The sequence below is a fragment of the Salvelinus namaycush genome, chromosome 25, assembly GCF_016432855.1.
Source record: "Salvelinus namaycush isolate Seneca chromosome 25, SaNama_1.0, whole genome shotgun sequence".
Taxonomy (NCBI): Eukaryota; Metazoa; Chordata; class Actinopteri; order Salmoniformes; family Salmonidae; genus Salvelinus; species Salvelinus namaycush.
In genome coordinates, this window is record NC_052331.1 from 8,756,942 (window position 1) to 8,778,485 (window position 21,544).

Sequence of the window (21,544 nt, forward strand, 5' to 3'; positions counted from 1 at the left end):
ATCACAGACAGTGTCACCAGCAAAGCACCGGCACACCATCACACCTCCTCCTCCATGCTTCACGGTGAGAACCACATATGTGGAGATCATCCGTTCACCTACTCTGTGTCTCACAAAGACATGGCAGTTGGAACCAAAAATCTCAAATTTGGACTCATCAGACCAAAGGACAGATTTCCACTGTCCATTGCTCGTGTTTCTTGGCCCAAGTAAGTCTCTTCTTCTTATTGATGTCCTTTAGTAGTGGTTTCTTTGCAGCAATTCGACCATGAAGGCCTAATTCACGCAGTCTCCTCTGAACAGTTGATGTTGAGATGCGTCTGTTGAACTCTGTCAAGCATTTATTTGGGCTGCAATCTGAGGTGCGGTTAATTGTTGATTTCTGAGGATGGTAACTCCAATGAACTTATCCTCTGCAGCAGAGGTAACTATGGGTCTTCCTTTCCTGTGGCGGTCCTCATGAGAGCCAGTTTCATCATAATGCTTGATGACCATATTAGAGACACATATTTCCCTCAGATTACACAGACCCACAAAGAATTCCAAAACAAATCAAATGTTGATAAACTCCCATATCTATTGGGTGAAACACCACAGTGTGCCATTGCAGCAGCAAGAAAAGGGCAACCAGTGAAGAACAAACACCATTGTAAATACAACCCATGTTTATGTTGATTTATTTTCCCTTGTGTACTTCAACTTTTTGCACATCATTATAACACTGTACACAGCCATAGTATGACATTTTAAATGTCTCTCTCTCTCTCTATATATATACAGTGGGGCAAAAAAGTATTTAGTCAGCCACCAATTGTGCAAGTTCTCCCACTTAAAAAGATGAGAGAGGCCTGTAATTTTCATCATAGGTACACTTCAACTATGACAGACAAAATGAGAAGAAAAAAAATCCAGAAAATCACATTGTAGGATTTTTTATGAATTTATTTGCAAATTATGGTGGAAAATAAGTATTTGGTCACCTACAAACAAGCAAGATTTCTGGCTCTCACAGACCTGTAACTTCTTATTTAAGAGGCTCCTCTGTCCTCCACTCGTTACCTGTATTAATGGCACCTGTTTGAACTTGTTATCAGTATAAAAGACACCTGTCCACAACCTCAAACAGTCACACTCCAAACTCCACTATGGCCAAGACCAAAGAGCTGTCAAAGGACACCAGAAACAAAATTGTAGACCTGCACCAGGCTGGGAAGACTGAATCTGCAATAGTTAAGCAGCTTGGTTTGAAGAAATCAACTGTGGGAGCAATTATTAGGAAATGGAAGACATACAAGACCACTGATAATCTCCCTCGATCTGGGGCTCCACGCAAGATCTCACCCCGTGGGGTCAAAATGATCACAAGAACGGTGAGCAAAAATCCCAGAACCACACGGGGGGACCTAGTGAATGACCTGCAGAGAGCTGGGACCAAAGTAACAAAGCCTACCATCAGTAACACAATACGCCGCCAGGGACTCAAATCCTGCAGTGCCAGACGTGTCCCCCTGCTTAAGCCAGTACATGTCCAGGCCCGTCTGAAGTTTGCTAGAGAGCATTTGGATGATCCAGAAGAAGATTGGGAGAATGTCATATGGTCAGATGAAACCAAAATATAACTTTTTGGTAAAAACTCAACTCGTCGTGTTTGGAGGACAAAGAATGCTGAGTTGCATCCAAAGAACACCATACCTACTGTGAAGCATGGGGGTGGAAACATCATGCTTTGGGGCTGTTTTTCTGCAAAGGGACCAGGACGACTGATCCGTGTAAAGGAAAGAATGAATGGGGCCATGTATCGTGAGATTTTGAGTGAAAACCTCCTTCCATCAGCAAGGGCATTGAAGATGAAACGTGGCTGGGTCTTTCAGCATGACAATGATCCCAAACACACCGCCCGGGCAACGAAGGAGTGGCTTCGTAAGAAGCATTTCAAGGTCCTGGAGTGGCCTAGCCAGTCTCCAGATCTCAACCCCATAGAAAATCTTTGGAGGGAGTTGAAAGTCCGTGTTTCCCAGCAACAGCCCCAAAACATCACTGCTCTAGAGGAGATCTGCATGGAGGAATGGGCCAAAATACCAGCAACAGTGTGTGAAAACCTTGTGAAGACTTACAGAAAACGTTTGACCTCTGTCATTGCCAACAAAGGGTATATAACAAAGTATTGAGAAACTTTTGTTATTGACCAAATACTTATTTTCCACCATAATTTGCAAATAAATTCATTAAAAATCCTACAATGTGATTTTCTGGATTTTTTTTTCTCATTTTGTCTGTCATAGTGTACCTATGATGAAAATTACAGGCCTCTCTCATCTTTTTAAGTGGGAGAACTTGCACAATTGGTGGCTGACTAAATACTTTTTTGCCCCACTGTATATATATATATCTATATCTTTGGAACTTTTGAGTGTAATGTTTACTGTACATTTTGTATTGTTGATTTCACTTTTCTTTATTATCTATTTCACTTGCTTTGGCAATGTAAGCATATGTTTCCCATGTCAATAAAGCCCTTTGAATTGAACTGAACTGAGAGAGAGAAAGGGAGTGGTGCCACCAGTTTACAGCCAGGAACACTACTACTACAGCCAACCCGCCCTCCTTCCGGACAGACCCACTACTACTACAGCCAACCCGCCCTGCTTCCGGACAGACACACTACTACTACAGCCAACCCGCCCTGCTTCCGGACAGACACACTACTACAACAGCCAACCCACCCTGCTTCCGGACAGACACACTACTACTACAGCCAACCCGCCCTGCTTCCAGACAGACACACTACTACAACAGCCAACCCACCCTGCTTCCGGACAGACACACTACTACTACAGCCAACCCACCCTGCTTCCGGACAGACACACTACTACTACAGCCAACCCACCCTGCTTCCGGACAGACACACTACTACTACAGCCAACCCACCCTGCTTCCGGACAGACACACTACTACTACAGCCAACCCACCCTGCTTCCGGACAGACACACTACTACTACAGCCAACCCACCCTGCTTCCGGACAGACACACTACTACTACAGCCAACCCAACCTGCTTCCGGACAGACACACTACTACTACAGCCAACCCACCCTGCTTCCAGACAGACACACTACTACTACAGCCAACCCGCCCTGCTTCCGGACAGACACACTACTACTACAGCCAACCCACCCTGCTTCCGGACAGACACACTACTACTACAGCCAACCCACCCTGCTTCCGGACAGACCCACGGAGTACTGGAGGAACAATGTCACAAGCCATGTGACAGACAGTGCAGAGTGTTCTCTTGTTCTGACACAGCAGAGTGTCTCCCAGGTCTGAGCGAGGTGGCCGGGTGTCATATCTGAGACAGCTCCTCAAATGGGAGTGAGTGAAAAAGTGTTGTACATCAGTAGGTGATCAGTGGATCACCTTGTATTGTCTCTCTGTGCTCAGCTCTCCAGTCTCCCAACGCTAGGACTGCTGCTGCATCACTCACTCACGTCCACGCTGCCTGTGTGCCTCCTGTGGCCTTGGCAATATTTCCTCTCACAATTGAGAGAGCTGGCCTAGAAGACTACTCAGCATGGCAGTACAGTATACAGAGGAAGACGTAGAGAGGGGGAGGAAGAGAAAGGGGGAAAGCACAGAGGGAGAGAAAGGGGGAGAGCAAAGAGAGAGAGCGGGACAGGAGAAGCAGATGGTAGAGATTGGGTTGTAGTTGAGTGTTCAGGGTCAAGTCCTGGTCAAGACCTATTACTGTGAAATCAGGCCAAGCTATAGTAGAGCTATCTTACCATCAGTTTAGCAGTGGCGGATCAGTGGAGATCTCTAGCTGTTGGAGCTAAGGTGAGAATAGAGAGACGGATAGAGGGAGCGACAGAGAAGGAAAGAATGAGAATAGAGAGATGGATAGAGAAGGAAAGAATGAGAATAGAGAGATGGATAGAGAGAGCGATAGAGAAGGAACGAATGAGAATAGAGAGATGGATAGAGAGAGCGATAGAGAAGGAACGAATGAGAATAGAGAGATGGATAGAGGGAGCGATAGAGAAGGAAAGAATGAGAATAGAGAGATGGATAGAGAGAGCGATAGAGAAGGAACGAATGAGAATAGAGAGATGGATAGAGGGAGCGATAGAGAAGGAAAGAATGAGAATAGAGAGAGCGATAGAGAAGGAACGAATGAGAATAGAGAGAGCGATAGAGAAGGAACGAATGAGAATAGAGAGATGGATAGAGGGAGAAAGGGGAGAGGGATGTGAGATGCTCCTCTGCTTTTTTTCTCCTCCTGCCAAATGAAAGTAGGACCATTGATATGAATTGCTTTTGATCAAATCAGCAGAAGCTGTGCAAATGAAATAGGTCTCCCCCTGCCTCCCCCTGTTCTCCCCAAGGAGCCAGTGGACAGAGCCTGTCACAGGCCCCTGCGCTTATTCAAGGCTACAAACGTGTCATTTCCTGTTTCCCCTGAGAAGGGGAAGAGCTCAGGCCCTAAATGGAGTGAAGGGTAGGTCACACGCACGCACGCACGCACGCACGCACGCACGCACGCACGCACGCACGCACGCACGCACGCACGCACGCACGCACACATGCACGCACGCACGCACACAGAGAGAGAGAGAGAGAGAGCTAGATCGGCTGTTCGTTCAGACTTCTCTCTCTCTCTCTCTCTCTCTCTCTCTCTCTCTCTCTCTCTCTCTCTCTCTCTCTCTCTCTCTCTCTGTCTCTCTCTCTCTCTCGTTAACGGACCATTAGAGAGAAGGACAGCATGAGCCCACATGACCCCATCCTAAGCCCTAAAACACACCCCAGAGAGAGCGAGAGCGAGAAAGGGACAGGGAGGACAATAGAAGGGAGGAAAGGAATATAACTAAAAAGATGAGAGGGGAAAGGGAACAGCAAAGGAATGAAGAGTCATGGGTCAAGAAGAGAGAACAAGTGATAAATGAGACTGGACAGAGTGAGAAGAGAAGTGAGAGCAGGAAGAATACAGGCAATACACTAGAAGGAAAAATATGCTGTAGAGAGAGGACGAAAGAGAAAGTGGTAGACTAGAGAGATAACTAGAGAGAATAACGGGGAAGGGAGACTAAGGAGAGAACAAGAGAGGGCTAGATAGGGGGAATAAGAGAGAGAATTTGAGCTTGGTGGAGAGAGGTCGAGAGGTGAGTGATAAGTATACTGTGACTTTAGGAGACTCTAGGAGAAGGGGATGATTTGGAAATGGAGGGGAAGACGGCTAGGCTGCTTCCTCAGTCCGACACAGGAATGTAGAGCGTGCCAGACAGGAATCTCTAACCCCCACAGACTCTGGCTCCACTTATCTGGGCTCGGGGAGAGAGAGATGAAGGGATAGAGGGGGATGAAGGGGGAGAGGGTAGAGATAGTGCTGGACACCCAAAAACGATCCCGTCCACCTTTGCCCTCATATCTCCCCTCTCTCTCCTGTCTTCCTTCCAGCTAATAAACACACACAAAACCTTGAGGGTGGATGCGTTCGAGCTCAAGGGAACTCAGGGAAGGCAAAAAAGTCTAACCCCCACACTGGGGCGGCGACAGAAAATAACACAGCCAGCCTCTGAGACCATTATAAACACACACAAACACCTTGTTCTGCCTCCTGATGATTTCTCTCCTTTTTCTCTAAAGAAAAGAAAGGACTTCACTTTAGTTTGCTATTCGCTGTCCCTGTGAAAGAAAGCAGTCACACACAGACACACACACAAATACCAACCTACCAATCTACCCTGGAGGAGTAAAACACACAGACACGCACACACACTTCTCTCTCCACTCCATTATTCCATCTCCCCCTTCTCTCTCTTCTCTTTCCACTCCATTATTCCATCTCCCCCTTCTCTCTCCACTCCATTATTCCATCCCCCTTCTCTCTCTTCTCTTTCCACTCCATTATTCCATCTCCTCCTTCTCTCTCCACTCCATTATTCCATCTCCTCCTTCTCTCTCTTCTCTCTCCACTCCATTATTCCATCTCCCCCTTCTCTCTCTTCTCTCTCCACTCCATTATTCCATCTCCTCCTTCTCTCTCTTCTCTCTCCACTCCATTATTCCATCTCCCCCTTCTCTCTCCACTCCATTATTCCATCCCCCTTCTCTCTCTTCTCTTTCCACTCCATTATTCCATCTCCTCCTTCTCTCTCCACTCCATTATTCCATCTCCCCCTTCTCTCTTTTCTCTTTCCACTCCATTATTCCAGCTCCTACTTCTCTCTCTTCTCTTTCCACTCAATTATTCCATCCCCCCCTTCTCTCTCTTCTCTTTCCGCTCCATTATTCCAGCTCCTCCTTCTCTCTCTTCTCTTTCCACTCCATTATTCCATCCCCCCTTCTCTCTCTTCTCTTTCTCACTCCATTATTCCATCCCCCCTTCTCTCTCTTCTCTTTCCACTCCATTATTCCATCTCCTCCTTCTCTCTCCACGCCATTATTCCATCACCTCCTTCTCTCTCTTCTCTTTCCACTCCATTATTCCATTTCCCCCTTCTCACTCTTCTCCGTCCACTCCATTATTCCATATCCCCCTTCTCTCTCTTCTCTTTCCACTCCATTATTCCATCTCCCCCTTCTCCCTCTTCTCTTTCAACTCCATTATTCAATCTCCTCATTCTCTCTCTTCTCTTTCTCACTCCATTATTCCATCTCCCTCTTCTCTTTCCACTCAATTATTCCATCTCCCCCTTCTCTCTCTTCTCTTTCCACTCCATTATTCCATCTCCTCCTTCTCTCTCCACTCCATTATTCCATCTCCCCCTTCTCTCTTTTCTCTTTCCACTCCATTATTCCAGCTCCTACTTCTCTCTCTTCTCTTTCCACTCCATTATTCCATCCCCCCTTCTCTCTCTTCTCTTTCCGCTCCATTATTCCAGCTCCTCCTTCTCTCTCTTCTCTTTCCACTCCATTATTCCATCCCCCCCTTCTCTCTCTTCTCTTTCTGCTCCATTATTCCATCTCCTCCTTCTCTCTCTTCTCTTTCCACTCCATTATTCCATCCCCCCTTCTCTCTCTTCTCTTTCTCACTCCATTATTCCATCCCCCCTTCTCTCTCTTCTCTTTCCACTCCATTATTCCATCTCCTCCTTCTCTCTCCACGCCATTATTCCATCACCTCCTTCTCTCTCTTCTCTTTCCACTCCATTATTCCATTTCCCCCTTCTCACTCTTCTCCGTCCACTCCATTATTCCATATCCCCCTTCTCTCTCTTCTCTTTCCACTCCATTATTCAATCTCCTCATTCTCTCTCTTCTCTTTCTCACTCCATTATTCCATCTCCCTCTTCTCTTTCCACTCAATTATTCCATCTCCCCCTGCTCTTTCATCTCTTTCCACTCTATTATTCCATCTCCCCCTTCTCTCTCCATTCCATTATTCCATCTCCCCCTTCTCTCTCTTCTCTCTCCACTCCATTATTCCATCTCCCCCCTCTCTCTCTTCTCTTTCCACTCCATTATTCCATCCCCCCTTCTCTCTCTTCTCTTTCCACTCCATTATTCCATCTCCTCCTTCTCTCTCCACTCCATTATTCCATCTCCCCCTTCTCTCTCTTCTCTTTCCACTCCATTATTCCAGCTCCTCCTTCTCTCGCCACTCCATTATTCCATCTCCCCCTTCTCTCTCCATTCCATTATTCCATCTCCCCCTTCTCTCTCTTCTCTCTCCACTCCATTATTCCATCTCCCCCTCTCTCTTCTCTTTCCACTCCATTATTCCATCCCCCCTTCTCTCTCTTCTCTTTCCACTCCATTATTCCATCTCCTCCTTCTCTCTCCACACCATTATTCCATCACCTCCTTCTCTCTCTTCTCTTTCCACTCCATTATTCCATTTCCCCCTTCTCACTCTTCTCCGTCCACTCCATTATTCCATATCCCCCTTCTCTCTCTTCTCTTTCCACTCCATTATTCCATCTCCCCCTTCTCCCTCTTCTCTTTCTCACTCCATTATTCCATCTCCCTCTTCTCTTTCCACTCAATTATTCCATCTCCCCCTGCTCTTTCATCTCTTTCCACTCAATTATTCCATCTCCCCCTTCTCTCTCTTCTCTTTCCACTACATTATTCCAGCTCCTCCTTCTCTCTCCACTCCATTATTCCATCCCCCCTTCTCTCTCTTCTCTTTCCACTCCATTATTCCAGCTCCTCCTTCTCTCTCTTCTCTTTCCACTCCATTATTCAATCTCCCCCTTCTCTCTCTTCTCTTTCTCACTACATTATTCCATCTCCTCCTTCTCTCTCCACTCCACTATTCAATTTCCTCCTTCTCTCTCTTCTCTTTCCACTCCATTATTCCAGCTCCTCCTTCTCTCTCTTCTCTTTCCACTCCATTATTCCATCTCCCCCTTCTCTCTCTTCTCTTTCTCACTACATTATTCCATCTCCTCCTTCTCTCTCCACTCCACTATTCCATCACCTCCTTCTCTCTCTTCTCTTTCCACTCCATTATTCCATATCCCCTTCTCTCTCTTTCTTTCCACTCCATTATTCCATCTCCCCCTTCTCTTTCCACTCCATTATTCAATCTCCTCCTTCTCTCTCTTCTCTTTCTCACTCCATTATTCCATCTCCCTCTTATCTTTCCACTCAATTATTCCATCTCCCCCTTCTCTTTCTTCTCTTTCCACTCCATTATTCCATCTCCCCCTTCTCTCTCCACTCCATTATTCCATCTCCCCCTTCTCTCTCTTCTCTTTCCACTCCAATATTCCATCTCCTCCTTCTCTTTCTTCTCTTTCCACTCCAATATTCCATCTCCCCCTGCTCTCGCCACTCCATTATTCCATCTCCCCCTTCTCTCTCTTCTCTTTCCACTCCATTATTCCATCTCCCCCTTCTCTCTCCACTCCAATATTCCATCTCCTCCTTCTCTATCTTCTCTTTCCACTCCAATATTCCATCTCCCCCTGCTCTCGCCACTCCATTATTCCATCTCCCCCTTCTCCCCCTGCTCTCGCCACTCCATTATTCCATCTCCCCCTTCCCTCTCTTCTCTTTCCACTCCATTATTCCACCTCCCCCTTCTCTCTCCACTCCAATATTCCATCTCCTCCTTCTCTCTCTTCTCTTTCCACTCCAATATTCCATCTCCCCCTGCTCTCGCCACTCCATTATTCCATCTCCCCCTTCTCTCTCTTCTCTCTCCACTCCAATATTCCATCTCCTCCTTCTCTCTCTTCTCTTTCCACTCCATTATTCCACCTCCCCCTTCTCTCTCCACTCCAATATTCCATCTCCCCCTTCTCTCTCCACTCCATTATTCCATCTCCCCCTTCTCTCTCTTCTCTCTCCACTCCATTATTCCATCTCCCCCTTCTCTCTCTCTTCTCTTTCTCACTCCTGCTGTCTTGAGATTCCCGCACCAACATGTTGGCCCTGAGGTGTACACTCTAAAAACAAATGGTTCTACATAGTGCCAAATAAGGGTTCTTTGGCTTGTAAATATAACAGAACTCTTTTTGGTGCTAAATGGAACCTTTTTTTTGAAGGTACTATAAAGAACCATGCTCATAAGGTTGTAAATGGAGCCTATAAGGTGCTATTACCCTTTCCTAAGGTTCTATAATGAAACCATTCCAAAAATATTCTATATAGCACCAAACAGGATTCCGCTATGGTTAAAAACCTTTTAGGGGCTCTATAGAACACGTTTTAATGGTTTCATGGAGAATGGTTCTATAAAGAACCGTTCTCAATCTCAAAGGTCTTTGTAGAACCATAAAGGATTTTTAAATTCTTGTTTAATAGCCATATTATATTGTTAGAATTCCATAGGTTTTATTATTGTGTTTATTAACAAGTAGAATCGGGTGTGCTGGCTCTGGAACTACTGACATGTTCAACTGTCCTCAATTGACACCAGGCCATCCAACAGGTAAAAACAGATTCGATCAAATGGAATGACACTCTCACTCCCCGTTGCACAAAAAAAGAGCTGTGTGCAAACCACACCACAGACTATTTGAATGAGTCGCCGCCAATATATTTACATTTTCACTAAAAGTGGAAAGAACCTTTTTTTTTGAACGGCAAAGAACCATTGAAAGGCTCAAAGGGTTATTCGGGTCAATATGGTTCCACATGGAACCATCACCCCTGAGAAACCCTAATTGTTAGTGTGTAGTAGGCCTGCGGTGTGGACGTACAGTAGGCCTCACTCCCTCATAGCATGCCCATGCAGTGTGAGGGTAGCGGGGGTAAAGAGGGGAAGATGTAAGAGGAGAGGAGAGATTAAAGGGATGAAAGGGGGCAGAAGGGCAGAAGAAAGATTAGGACGGCTGAGAAGGGAGGAAGGCAGGTTAAGAAGCGATATGGGGGGTTGAAGGAGGTTGATTGATTAAAAGAGTTTAAACTGTCACCAAGAAAAACACTGGGTATAATTTGGGATTTGCATGTGAATGTGTTCAGTCAAAAAATATATACTATAACACACACACGCACGCACGCACGCACGCACGCACGCACGCACGCACGCACGCACGCACGCACGCACGCACGCACGCACGCACGCACGCACACACACACACACACACACACACACACACACACACACACACACACACCTCCAATATATGAAGGAGAGCAGAAGTGACAGTGTGAAATAGAGGGATGGAGGAGAGGACAGATGGAAACGAAGCTTCCAGGACTTCCTTTGGCCCTCTCTGACGGACAAATAAAACGACACACACACTCAAAGAGCCCCATATAACAATACACATACCCACTCAACACACCACCACACAACACACAACACGCATAAGCATTCAACACAAAAACACCCTGATGTGTTAACCTTTTCATTGTCCTCCGTGCTTTTAACAACACGTCTATCTCTTCTTGAAAAAAAGGGAGTAGGTTGCTGTCAGATGGGAAGGACAGGGAGGGGGTAAGCAAGGGAGGGAAAGGTTGAGGGGTAAGAGAGGGAGGAGGAACGGGTGGGAGGAACAGGGAAGGGAAGGATGAACGTGTCAAGGGGAAGGGAGACTTTGCCCTCGAGCAAGAACCCTCCCGCGACTGTGTGTGTGCGTGTGTTGTGAGTAAGTTGTGACTTGGCCAATCTGACACACCCATAAGCCAGCAGACCTCCACATCCTGTTCGGGGCGTACGTTTGTCAAACATCACCTCCCTCTCTCCTCACCCCCCCCCTTCTCATACTGGTCAGACGGGTGAAGGGGGGAGTTCACCACAGTAAATAGAACAAACCTCTCTAAAATAAACAAGAGGAACGAGAGAGAGAGAGAGAGCAAGTGTAAGACGCCCCAGGGTTTGGTTTTTGAGGGCTTCTCTCTCTCACACACTTAAAAGCCACATGCAGACACACATAGACTAACACAGACACACAGAAAAATGCACACTTTGTTCACTGTCGAGTTCTGCTACACACACACACACACACACACACACACACACACACACACACACACACACACACACACACACACACACACACACACACACACACACACACACACACACACACACACCCACACACACACTCAGGCATTTAAACCACCACTCTCCCCTCCCTCTCTATCCAGCGTGCTCGTGAATAACACCCAGTCAGAGGTCTACACATGCACCACAGAGAGCTGGACAGGCCATGGGGAGTTCAGGTCAACTGTCTGACGGATCTAGCCATTACAGAGCATCCCATCACTACAGCAGCACCGTAGTCTTAGTTAATACACTGTCCAACTACAGCAGTCCAACTGCCCTCCACTTTGCTACACACTACTGCCATTCCCTCAACTGGTTCCTTCGTAACACACATCCATTCTACTATATCAGTCAATCTTCTCTCTGTATGTCAATACAGAACCACACGAGCCCTATACTACTACACATGGTTGCTCACAGTCCAGGGTTCATCCACAGTGTGAGTATGCCTTTAGGTGTGGGCATATTTGCATATTGTCTGTTGTCTGTTGCTGTGTGTGTGTGTGTGTGTGTGTGTGTGTGTGTGTGTGTGTGTGTGTGTGTGTGTGTGTGTGTGTGTGTGTGTGTGTGTGTGTGTGTGTGTGTGTGTGTGTGTGTGTGTGTGTGTGTGTGTGTGTGTGTGTTTGAGATACTGTGAATGTTCAACCACAGCAGCCCCCTGTGCCAACAGGACATCCTGTCAGGAGGCCTTCTGGGTAACTCTTTAGATCTCAGCGATCAATGTGCGCCGGGCGCACATACTTGCGTGTGTGTATGGATGTGCATGAGTGCATCCGGTGTGTATGTGTGTGTGTGCGTGTGTGGGCTGTGGTTAGCTGGGGAGCACAGGCCCTGCCCAGGTGCACGGTGAGATGGCTAATCTTTAACCCCCCAGCTCAGTCGCTCCTCTCTCCTCCACCCTTTACTAATCCTCTCATCACCGCTCCTCTCCAATTTCCCCTCTTCTCTCCTTCTCCCATCCCTCCCTCTTAGCTGTGTTCCATTGGCAGTCTGTGGACAGGTGGGGGTGCGGACGTTTTGGAAAAAGACATGGTCAGGCCTGGGGAGGAGGTGGCTTCCTGTACACCAGGGCTCTGTGGAGCCAGAGGGTTTATAAATACATTGGGTGTTAAAGAGGGAAGACAGGGGGGACCAGATCTCTGTGTTAGATGACACAATAGATGAAAGGGTGACAGATAGGCTAGTGTGCGTACATGTTTGCGTTTGTGGTGTAGGCGTAGGGGTTTTAGCTGGTGTACTGTCCATAATGTCCAACAGGATGTGAGGTCATACGACAAAGATGGAGGGTAGGCGTTGAGAAGTGGTGGTTGCCATGGCAATAACAGAACAGTGGGCTACTGAAAGAGAGAGACAGGAGGCAGAAGAGAGGAGGAGGGGGGAAAAACAGTGTAGCAGTCTTCCGTCACGACTACCAACAGAACAAATGACCATTCAGCCCCAAAACTGAGGGGCAGGGGGAAGTGGGGGAAGAGGGGAGGGAGTGAATGGAGGGGGGGAAGTGGGGGATATGGAGGGAGGTGGGGTGACAGGGGCACAACAAGTCAACAGGGTGGATAGGCTGCCAAAGAGCAGAGAGATATGGGGGAGGTTGGTGAAGAGCGGAGAGATTGAGGGGGGAAAGAAAGAGAGGAAGAGAGAAAGAGAGTGAGAGAAGGCAAGAGTGAGAAAGAGAGACAATTCAACATCACCCAGGCATAACCCAGTACTTGTCAATCAGTGAGTCGTGAAGAGAGGGGTTAAAAATTAAGTCCACGTTTTGAAATATTAAATCTATTTCGGTTTTTAATGGAGAGACGGTGAATTAAAAGGAGGAAGAGAAATACATAGAGTAGATTATTAAACTGGGAAAAAAGAGGAGGGATAGAAAACCAGAGAGGTGCGAGAGGGGTGAGGGGGTTGAAATCTGTTCATGGTGTTTTAAATATTAAACCTATTTCAAGTTTAATGAAGTGCAAATACTATGGGGAGAGTCTTAACTGGAGTACGGAGCGGAAGGGGGTGAAAGGGGGAGCTGATTCATTATTTCAGGCGTTCACCTTTAGACTGTGGAGACTTGGGGAGAAGGAAGGAAGGAAAAAAGAGAAGACGAGAAAAAGTTGACGAAGAAGTGATGAAGTGCGGGCAGTTTTAAAGACGCCTTTTTGGCTACCCCAGGTGAGTGCGGAAGGCCCCACGGGAATTGTCAGAACGATGCGAGTATAATAGTCATACAGGCCCGAACACGCACAGATACAAATACACACACAGAGCAGAATGCCTGTCTGGTACTCGGCTAACATCAATAAAGGGATTGTATTTAATGAAAATCTTTGTCTGACATGGTTTACAAGGTGACCAACACACTAGGCCTAGTCTAAGAGAGTGTTGCGGACCTATGGGTAACATGTAATCTGCATAGAAACAGCATAAAGAGTCTGACCTCATCTTGAATAAATACTTTGTTTATACAGTATTGTATGTGTAAGGGCCTTGTGTGTGTGTGTGGGCCACAGTGTGTGTGTGTGTGTGTGTGTGTGTGTGTGTGTGTGTGTGTGTGTGTGTGTGTGTGTGTGTGTGTGTGTGTGTGTGTGTGTGTGTGTGTGTGTGTGTGTGTGTGTGTGTGTGTGTGTGTGTGTGTACACACCACACTGTCCATCTCCTAAGAATTTCCAGAAATCCCCCTAGCCAAAGCAAAAGGTCACAATGTGGGTTTTTCACAGACGGAAAAAAAACTAAAAACTCACCAGTTCTTTTTTATTAGGCCAAACAGCAACTGTATACAGCCTACATTTACCCCCCAAACAAAGCTAACAGGAAGAGAGAGACAGTAAAGAAGAGAAGTAACACAGAAATCAAATAGTTCCTAAGAACGAGTACCTCGCTTGAGTCATATGAAGTAATACAGTTGCATTAGTGTTATTTGGTAGCGAATTGTAAAAAAGAAAAGTATGCCTTATTTATATATTGTATTTCGAAATTCTGTCCCTATCAAATACAATTCTTAAGCATAATTTTCAAATACAGGATTTAACATGGAATATGGAATACAAGTGAAATGGTGGTATACAAACACATACCCTATTCAAAATGATCCTACATGTCTACTGTATACAAACACATACCCTATTCAAAATGATCCTAAAAGTCTATGTATACAAACACATACCATATTCAAAATGATCCTACATGTCTACTGTATACAAACACATACCCTATTCAAAATGATCCTACATGTCTACTGTACACAAACACATACCCTATTCAAAATTATCCTACATGTCTACTGTATACAAACACATACCCTATTCAAAATGATCCTACATGTCTATGTATACAAACACATACCCTATTCAAAATGATCCTACATGTCTATGTATACAAACACATACCCTATTCAAAATGATCCTACATGTCTATGTATACAAACACATACCCTATTCAAAATGATCCTACATGTCTATGTATACAAACACATACCCTATTCAAAATGATCCTACATGTCTACTGTATACAAACACATACCCTATTCAAAATGATCCTACATGTCTATGTATACAAACACATACCCTATTCAAAATGATCCTACATGTCTACTGTACACGAACACATATCCTATTCAAAATGATCCTACATGTCTACTATATATAAACACATACCCTATTCAAAATGATCCTACATGTCTACTGTATACAAACACATACCCTATTCAAAATGATCCTACATGTCTTTGTATACAAACACATATCCTATTCAAAATGATCCTACATGTCTATGTATACAAACACATACCCTATTCAAAATGATCCTACATGTCTACTGTATACAAACACATACCCTATTCAAAATGATCCTACATGTCTACTATATATAAACACATACCCTATTCAAAATGATCCTACATGTCTACTGTACACAAACACATATCCTATTCAAAATGATCCTACATGTCTACTGTATACAAACACATACCCTATTCAAAATGATCCTAAAAGTCTATGTATACAAACACATACCCTATTCAAAATGATCCTACATGTCTACTCTATACAAACACATACCCTATTCAAAATGATCCTACATGTCTACTGTATACAAACACATACCCTATTCAAAATGATCCTACATGTCTACTGTACACAAACACATACCCTATTCAAAATGATCCTACATGTCTACTGTATACAAACACATACCCTATTCAAAATGATCCTACATATCTATGTATACAAACACATACCCTATTCAAAATGATCCTACATGTCTACTGTATACAAACACATACCCTATTCAAAATGATCCTACATGTCTACTGTACACAAACACATACCCTATTCAAAATGATCCTACATGTCTACTGTACACAAACACATACCCTATTCAAAATGATCCTACATGTCTACTATATATAAACACATACCCTATTCAAAATGATCCTACATGTCTACTGTACACAAACACATACCCTATTCAAAATGATCCTACATGTCTATGTATACAAACACATACCCTATTCAAAATGATCCTACATGTCTACTGTATACAAACACATACCCTATTCAAAATGATCCTACATGTCTATCTATACAAACACATACCCTATTCAAAATTATCCTACATGTCTACTGTACACAAACACATACCCTATTCAAAATGATTCTACATGTCTACTGTATACAAACACATACCCTATTCAAAATGATCCTACATGTCTACTGTACACAAACACATACCCTATTCAAAATGATCCTACATGTCTACTGTATACAAACACATACCCTATTCAAAATGATCCTACATGTCTACTGTATACAAACACATACCCTATTCAAAATGATCCTACATGTCTATGTATACAAACACATACCCTATTCAAAATGATCCTACATGTCTATGTATACAAACACATACCCTATTCAAAATGATCCTACATGTCTATGTATACAAACACATACCCTATTCAAAATGATCCTACATGTCTACTGTATACAAACCAACAAAGACCCAATAAATCCATATAATGAATGAAATGTGATTTGACACGTCACACACACAAATGGGTTCAAAAACACACATTCGGATGCGCACATACACACGCGCGCACGCACACACGCGCGCGCACACACACACACACACACACACACACACACACACACACACACACACACACACACACACACACACACACACACACACACACACACACACACACACACATACACACACATAGAGAATTCAGTTCGCTGCTCACTGGCCACGATAATGATATCAAGCCCACAGCAGATGTTTGCAAGTGAAGGGAATCTAAGGAAACCAAATCCTTATTCTCTCAGCTGTTTAAGTCAACATGTATGTTCATGAAAACACTAAATGGCTCAGTATTAAGACTATCTGATCCTTACATAGTCTTGAAAACCCTAGGCAACACAGTGACTATAGGGTCTGGTTTCAAATATGGTCTCTTTTGGCATAGAGGAACTACATCACTGCCTACGACACTACTTTATCCACTTGAATAAAATACAAAATAGAAGCCAGCAAGATGGAGATCACAGAGGTCATTTTTAATGAGGGCATTTCGCAAGTGACTAGTATGCATCAACTGCCTTAGCTAAAACCCCTGCAAAGGTTTCGCCTGCAAAACTCCTTGCATGACTGCCTTGTGATTTGTTGGGAGAGTACCCAGAATGATTTGCTTCCCCTTCGCGACGCAGGCAGCGACGTAAGTTCCTCTATGCCAAAATATTCCATCATTGAAACCAGACCCTAGTCAGTGTGTTGCCTAGGGTAGGGTTTTCTTGACTAATCCTTACACGTACATTCCCATGGCACTGCTACTGGTTGATACTGTTTGGAAGCATCATAAACACAGACAGTCCAACTCTAAGTCTCTGACAGCATCTCTGCTCCACTAAAACATCCACTCAGAGGAGGCATCTTAAAACAGCTAAGTCTATAAGGGGTAGTGGAGCCAGCGTCTATGGAGAGGCATCATCAAAGAGGGGGAGAGAGAGAGAGAGAGACAGACAGAGAGACAGACAAACAAAGAGAGAGAGCGACAGTGAGAGAGGAAGAGAGAGAGAGAGAGAGACAGAGAAACAGACAGAGAGACAGACAAACAAAGAGAGAGAGCGACAGTGAGAGAGGAAGAGAGAGAGAGAGAGAGCGTTTAGGCATTATTCCATCAATAAGGAATGAAGCAATTAAGCTAATCTCAGAGTTGAGGTGCCCTTCTCCTTCTTACCACTACTAGAGGACGTCATAGAAACCAACCGGACTGGATGGTGGCTCCACACACACACACACACACACACACACACACACACACACACTCTTTTACTAATCCCACCACAGGTGGTTGGTTGCACCTTAATTGGGGAGGACGAGCTCGTGGGAAAGGCTAAAGCGGAATGTTTCTATGTGTTAGATGCCATTCCATTCGTTCCGTTCCAGCCATTATTATCAGCCGTCCTCCCCTCAGCAGCCTCCATTGAATCCCACCATTCCTCTATAAACTACCGGTACAACCCCAAACCCCTTCCTCAAACACACAACCCTTCCTCTCGTACAGCCACTAAACCCTTGTTGCTAAAACTCCATGGTCAGACGACACAATACCAATACTCTCAACCCCTGAAAGACAACACCCCATTACTGCACACGAGACTTCAACTAAACCACTACTCTCACACATCCAAAGACCAGCTCTGGCAGGGGAAACAGCAATTCAGCTCCTGACAGCTTGAACTACTGTACCGAAAACCTTTCACAAAATATGGAAGGCAAAATACCACTGATAGGTAAATGCCAGGGTTTGGCTGCACTAGTGCCAAACACTGCCAAAATACATTACCGGCAAACAGAGACTTCCTGTAACCTTTAGTCAATGCTGAGAGAACATTTCCTGGGTAATGCCAACCCTGCAACCTTACTCTGCTTTGGACAAAACTGTGCATGTATGTGTGCGTGCAGGTGTGTGTGTGTGTGTGTGTGTGTGTGTGTGCGTGTGTGTTTATGTGTCCCGGACTTCAAGACAATTTAGAGTTAAGTAGGTAAATTAATAAAAAGCTTATACGGATCCGTCCTTCACTCCTCCCTCCCTCCCTCTCAATCCCTTCCCTGCCTCTCCCCACTCTCCCTCCTCCTTCTAGCCTCTCTCTCACCTCTCTCCCTCCCCCGTCTCCGATTCTGCCTTGCCCCATACTTTTCTCTCTTCTGCCCTCCCTCTCTCTTTTCCCTCCCCCCTCTTCTCTCCTAACTTGCCACCCTTTCCTCTTCTTCCCCCCCTACTCCTCCCACCCGGCCCTGTCTTTCTCCTCTTCGTCTCTCCCCCTCCCCCCTCTTCGGAGAAGTCCTTCCCTAAACCCCAGAGTCTGGATGGCGAGGACGCGCTGGTAATCCATGCGCTGACCCAGGTCAATTCAATTATCCTGTTTTCTTTAGCTGCTACCACGCGTGTGCCCATTTCACAGCCAACTCCCTTAATGCACCCATGATTAGCTTCCCCTCACTTTTAATGATCTACCTATCCACACACACACACACACATACACCTCGTAACGATCGAAGCCAGCCTGTGTCAGACACACACACACACACACACATCTTGTACCTACTGACGTCTGCCAATGGCCATAAAGGAGAGAAAGACACACACCTAATGGTTTAATGTTCCCTCTAAAGGAATCTAAACACTCCCATAGTTATCTACATGTCTATTCCAAGGATCAGGAGGTTTCTGGGAAGAGGTTTGTTATCTAAGGGAATTCATCTGTACTGTCTAACATCTTTTACAGTTGAGGTCGGAAGTTTACATACACCTTAGCCAAATACATTTAAACTCAGTTTTTCACAATTCCTGACATTTAATCCTAGTAACAATTGCCTGTTTTAGGCCAGTTAGGATCACTTTATTTTAAGAATGTGAAATGTCAGAATAATAGTAGAGAGAATGATTTATTTCAGCTTTTATTTCTTTCATCACATTCCCAGTGGGTCAGAAGTTGAAATACACTCAATTAGTATTTGTTTTTCTGTTTTTTCTATTGTATTATTGACTGTGTGTTTGTTTATTCCATGTGTAACTCTGTGTTGTTGTATGTGTCAAACTGCTTTGCTTTATCTTGGCCAGGTCGCAGTTGTAAATGAGAACTTGTTCTCAACTAGCCTACATGGTTAAATAAAGGTGAAATAAAAAATAAATTCATTATTTAAATATAGGTGAAATAAATAAAAAATTGGTAGCATTGCCTTTAAATTGTTTAACTTGGGTCAAACGTTTCAGGTAGTCTTCCACAAGCTTCCCTCAATAAGTTGGGTGAATTTTGGCCAATTCCTCCTGACAGAGCTGGTCTAACTGAGTCAGGTTTGTAGGCCTCTTTGCTCGCACACGCTTTTTCAGTTCTGCCCACAAATTTTCTATAGGATTGAGGTCAGGGCTTTGTGATGGCCACTCCAATACCTTGACTTTGTTGTCCTTAAGCGATTTTGCCACAACTTTGGAAGTATGCTTGGGGTCATTGTCCATTTGGAAGACCCATTTGCGACCAAGCTTTAACTTCCTGACTGATGTCTTGAGATGTTGCTTCAATATATCCACATCATTTTTCTTCCTCATGAAACCATCTATTTTGTGAAGTGCACCAGTCCCTCCTGCACCAAAGCACCACGACCACATGATGCTGCCACCCCCATGCTTCACGGTTGGGATGATGTTCTTCGGTTTGCAAGCCTCCCCCTTTTTCCTCCAAACATAACGACGGTCAATATGGCCAAACAGTTCTATTTTTGTTTCATCAGACCAGAGGACATTTCTCCAAAAAGTACAATCTTTGTCCCCATGTGCAGTTGCAAACCGTAGTCTGGCGTTTTATGGTGGTTTTGGAGCAGTGGCTTCTTCCTTGCTGACCGGCCTTTCAGGTTATGTCGATATAGGACTCATTTTACTGTGGATATAGAAACTTTTGTACCTGTTTCCTCCAGCATCTTCACAAGGTCCTTTGCTGTTGTTCTGGGATTGATTTGCACTTTTCGCACCAAAGTACGTTCATCTCTAGGAGACAGAACGAGTCTCCTTCCTGAGCGGTATGATGGCTGCGTTGTCCCATGGTGTTGTCCCATTCTGAGCCACTGGAATTGTGATACAGTGAATTATAAGTCAATTGAAGCTTATCCTCAATACTGACAAAACTAAACTAATGGTGTTTTCTAATGCAAGAAATAGACCTCTGAACCTTTCACCTATTACTACCTGTCAGGGCAAGGAGATTGAGGTTGTAACCTCATATAAATATCTTGGAATTCTAATTGATGACGGCCTCTCTTTTAAATTGCATATTCAACAACTTACAAAAAACTTTAAGCTGAAATTGGGATTTTATTTTAGGAATAAGGCCTGTTTTTCTTTTGAAGCCAGAAGGAGGCTAGAATCAGCCACATTTATGCCTTTACTAGACTATGGGGATATTTTATATATGAATGCTTCCGCTCAGTGTTTGAGATCAATTGACACTCTTTACCATGGCACTTTGAGATTTATTTTAAACTGCAAAACCCTTACGCACCACTGCACCTTGTATACCAGGGTTGGCTGGCCTTCTCTAGTCACTCGTAGGCTCAGTCACTAGTATACTTTTATTTATAAAGCCATTTTGGGTTTACTACCTTTTTATTTGGCAATTTTTATTGTTCAGAAATGTGGTGGGTACTCTCTTCGTTCGCTGGACTTTATCCTGCTAACTGTTCCATGTGTCCGAACTGAATTTGGTAAAAGGGCTTTTATGTATGTAAATAATTTTAAACTGAAGAACTTGTCCCGATTGGTGTTTTTAAATCACTGATGAAGGATTTTGAGGCTGATTCCCTGACCTGTCAATGTTTTTAATTTGCTGTTTTTGATTTTGTTATACTCTTGTGAATTCAATGGTTTTTACTAGATTACTTAATTTTTTTTCATGTTGTCTGTCTGTAATTTTTGTAATGACTTGGTGCTGCCTACCTTGGCCAGGACGCTCTTGAAAAAGAGATTTTAAATCTCATTGAGCCCTTCCTGGTTAAAAAAAACAAACAAAAACAATAAGTGAAATAATCTGTCTGTAAACAATTGTTTGAAAAATGACTTGTGTCATG

General features: G+C 44.4%; 1 protein-coding gene across 1 annotated transcript in view; it reads right to left on the reverse strand.

The window, feature by feature from the left end:
- zbtb46 (zinc finger and BTB domain containing 46) overlaps window positions 1–21,544 on the reverse strand; it is a 74,268-nt gene that overhangs the window by 51,311 nt on the left and 1,413 nt on the right. The window lies entirely within an intron of this gene.